Raw genomic sequence first — 4,042 nt, forward strand, 5'->3', positions numbered from 1 at the left:
TTTATACAAACCAAAAATGAATTAGAAGTAACAAATCTCTCTCTTTTAAAGATTTTATTTGAGAAAGATACAGAGAGAAAGCATGAGCAGGGGGAGAGGAAAAGGGACAAGCAGATTCTCTGCTGAGCACAGAGCCCACTGTGGACCTCGATCCCAGGACCCTGAGATCATGACCTGAGCCTAAGTCAGATGCTTAACCAACTGAGACACCCAGGTAACCCAGAAGTGGCAAATCTCTTATAAAGTACAGCCATCTCACAAGACAATTAGGAGGAGTAAATAATGTATGTAAAATAAGTAGGATAAGGCTTCAAACATAGCAAGTAATGATATTTAGCAAATATTAATATCCTTGGCAAACTAGACTCAAAAATATTGATCTAATTTATTCATCTTTTGCTGTGCCAACTTTCCGTAATCATTTTATGATTTATTCAGCAAACATTTTGAGTACCTTCATTCTGCCAGGTTATTACATGGTAGGATCTTTCCACATTTGCTCCTCTTAAATAGAATGTTTCACATAGAACTTTCCTGTTATATAAAGAAAAACTCTTATCCAGATTAGTAAATTTTAATCATAAATCACTTATGGCATTTTTCTATAATCACTGAAAAAACTCATGTACATAGATAAAATGATATTAAAGTCATTAAAGGTATAAGAGGAGATGATTCTAGGACCATTAACAAATGTCTTTATTTTCCTTCCACATTAACACTTTTTGTGATCCCGTTCACTATTTCCTTTCAGTTTGAGATTTCTAACATACTGAATGAACTGGTTTCTTTGATTCTTCAATTTTTATCAAAAAATATCTATTACATCTATTTATTTATAATTTATTAAAAATATCAAAACCATTCAATAGGGGGTTAATAACCAAAGCATAAGAACTTATCCAACTCAACACCAAAAACAAAAACAAAAACCCACAAATGATCTGATTAAAATGGGCAGAGGAATAGACATTTTTCCAAAGAAGACATACAGATGGCCAACAGACACATGAAATGGTGCTCAACATCAGTAATCATCAGGGAAATACAAATCAAAACCACAATGAAATATCACCTCACACCTGTCAGAACGGCTAAAATCAAAAACACAAGAAACAAACAAGTATTGGCAAGGATGTGGGGGAAAAGGAACTCTCATACACAGTTAGTGGGAATGTAAAATGGTACAACCACTGTGGAAACAGTATGGAGGTTCCTCAAAAAATTAAAAATAGAAATACCATAGGATCCAATAATTCCACTACTTGGTATTTACTCAAAGAAAAGGAAAACACTAATTCAAAAAGGTATATGCACCCTTATGTTTACTGCAGCATTATTTACAATAACCAAGATATGAAAGCAACCTAAGTGTCCATCGATAGACAAATAAAGATGTGGGGGGTGTGTATATACATACACAAATGGAATATTACTCAGCCATAAAAAAGAATGAGATCTTGCCATCTGAAACAACATGAATACACCTAGAGGGTATTATGCTAAGTGAAATAAGTCATACAGAGAAACCCAAATATCATAGGGTTTCATATATACAGAATCTTACAAACACACATACAAATGAATAAACAAACTAAAGGTAGAATCAAACCTATAAATAGAGACAACAAACTGATGGTTTCCAGAGAGGAAGAGGTAGATGAATGGACAAAATGGCTGAAGGGAACTGGGAGATATGGGCTTCCAGTATGAAATGAATAAGTCAGGAGAATAAAAAGTACAGCATGGGGGATACAGTCAGTGGTATTAAACAGGGATGTATGATGGTAGATGGTAGCTACACTCGTGAGCACAGCATAATGTATATAGTTGTTGAATTACTATGTTATACATTGGAAACTAATGTGACATTGTGTGTCAACTATGCTGAAAGAAACATATCAAAACCAAAAAGTATGAGTGTGTTCATACCCTAAACCCCTTTGGAAATGACAGGTCATGTAAAATACACCTGGATTCCAAGCTATATCAACATCTCATGTCCAGGAAATTGTTAAATTTTATCTCAATTGACAGAAATGCATTACAAAAGTTAACACTGCTGCGTGATATATAGGAAATTAAGAAAGTAAATACTAAGTTCTTATCACAAGAAGAAAGCTTTTTTTTTTCTTTTCTTTTTATTGTATCCATATGAGAATAATGTTAGCTGAACCTATTGTGATCACTTCACAATATTTGTAAATCAAACCATTATGCTGTACACCTTAAATGTATACAGTGATGTATGGCAATTATTTCTCAATAAAACTGGGAAAAAATAAATGGAGATCTTAAAATTTACAAATATTTTATACATATACCACAATGGACTATAAAATTTTGCAAAAAAACTAATGTGAAAATAAAACAGCAGAAGAAAAAAAAGAATGAAAGTGCTTCCACATGGAAGTATGGATTTCTCTGTAACCGCTGTTCAGATACTTAAGCCTTTGAAGAAAACCGTTGTAACGAACTATAGAAATGATCCCTGAAAGTACAGTCTTGAAGAAAACCTCTGTAAAACAACTTAAGTGTCTTTAAAATACATGGTATTTGTTGTTAGAAAGTCCTTTTAATTTAGATTGTATATTGTTCAGACTGATAAATCAATAACTAAAGACTAACTTAGGAAGCTAAAAATTCAGATTATGGAGCTTTCACTGAATTGCAAACGTTAGAAAGTAAGTTGGCAAAAAGAAGATGCTGAAATGTATCGCTACAAAGGTAAAGAAAGGGAAAATCTAGGTGACCTTGAATTTGGTGATAAGTTTTTAGATAAAATATCAAAAGCACATTCAATGAGCAAAAAACTTGTTAAGTTGGGCTTTATTAAAACTAAAAATTTACATGATGTAAAAGAAGTTTTTAGGACAATAGAATGACCAGGATAAACTATTTTAAAAAAAAACCCACATACCCAACATATTTTGTATGTGAAATATAGGGAGGAATTTAAAAGAACTTTTAATGGGTAAAATATCTGAATATCTTACCAAAGAGAACATACAGATGACAAATAAGTATATGAAAATATGCTGAAAATCATTTGTCATTTGGAAGTTGAAAATTAAGACAAGAAAGAATACTGTTACATACCATTAGAATGGCTAAAATCCAGAAATTTAACACCAATTGCTGGCATGGACGCAGAGAACCAGGAACTCTCATTCACTGATTATAGGAATGCAAAATGTTTCGGCCACTTTGGAAGACAGTTCATCAATTTCTTACAAAGCTATACAGACTCTTAACTATACAACCTAGCAGTCATACTCCTAGGCATTTATGCAACTTAAAAACTTATATTCACAAAAACCCTGCAGGCTTCAGGTTTCTGGTTCTATGTGTAAGGAGTTTGGAAATCACTGTTCCATCCTAACAAGAAAAAAGCTGAACGTAAAAAAAACAAACACAAACACAAAAACCAACTACGCTTCTTGAATCCATAAAAGAGTAGAGGACACAGAACAAACCACTCCCCCCCAAGACTGGAGAGTCACACAAGTGAATACAGGGAGTTAGGACTTACCTGAGCAGAGACTCACGAGCAGAACATGCCAAGAGAACCAGTACTAGGTCAGTAAAACATGACCTGCAGCTGAAGTGCTGGAGGCTCAGTGTGGACATCAACAGTTAAAAACTCCAGGGGGACTCTGTCACAGGGGCTCCCAAAGTTTTGTGAATTTGACCTCTAGGAGCTCAAAAAAATTCTCATAGTAAATATGAGAGAAAAATTCCCTCATGCTTCCAGCAGCAGGAGGGGAGACAACCATTTTGAAAAATGCCAGAGCATTCTGTTCTTAATGAGGCCTGCCCTCAGAAGAAACAAATTAACCATAGACTAATTTGTAGGCTGTTATCAGCCCCTAACTCACCTGGGAGAAGGGAACAGCTCAACCTCAGTCAGGTGTAGCTTTCCATGTGGAAGAAGGGAAGGATCAACTCTAGCTCATTTAGCCATCCTCATCCACCAAGAAGAGAGGGAAAAAACATGAGAAATACTTGTAAAGTTCACAGTTCAGGCTCATTAAAAAACTGA

General features: G+C 34.4%; 1 pseudogene; it reads right to left on the minus strand.

The window, feature by feature from the left end:
* Window positions 1-2,370: 2,370 nt before the first annotated feature.
* On the minus strand, window positions 2,371-2,507 carry LOC118006309 (annotated as a pseudogene).
* Between the last annotated feature and the right edge of the window lie 1,535 nt (window positions 2,508-4,042).

Source organism: Mirounga leonina, unplaced genomic scaffold (genome assembly GCF_011800145.1).
Source record: "Mirounga leonina isolate KUSES-001 unplaced genomic scaffold, KU_Mleo_1.0 Mir_95, whole genome shotgun sequence".
Taxonomy (NCBI): domain Eukaryota; kingdom Metazoa; phylum Chordata; class Mammalia; order Carnivora; family Phocidae; genus Mirounga; species Mirounga leonina.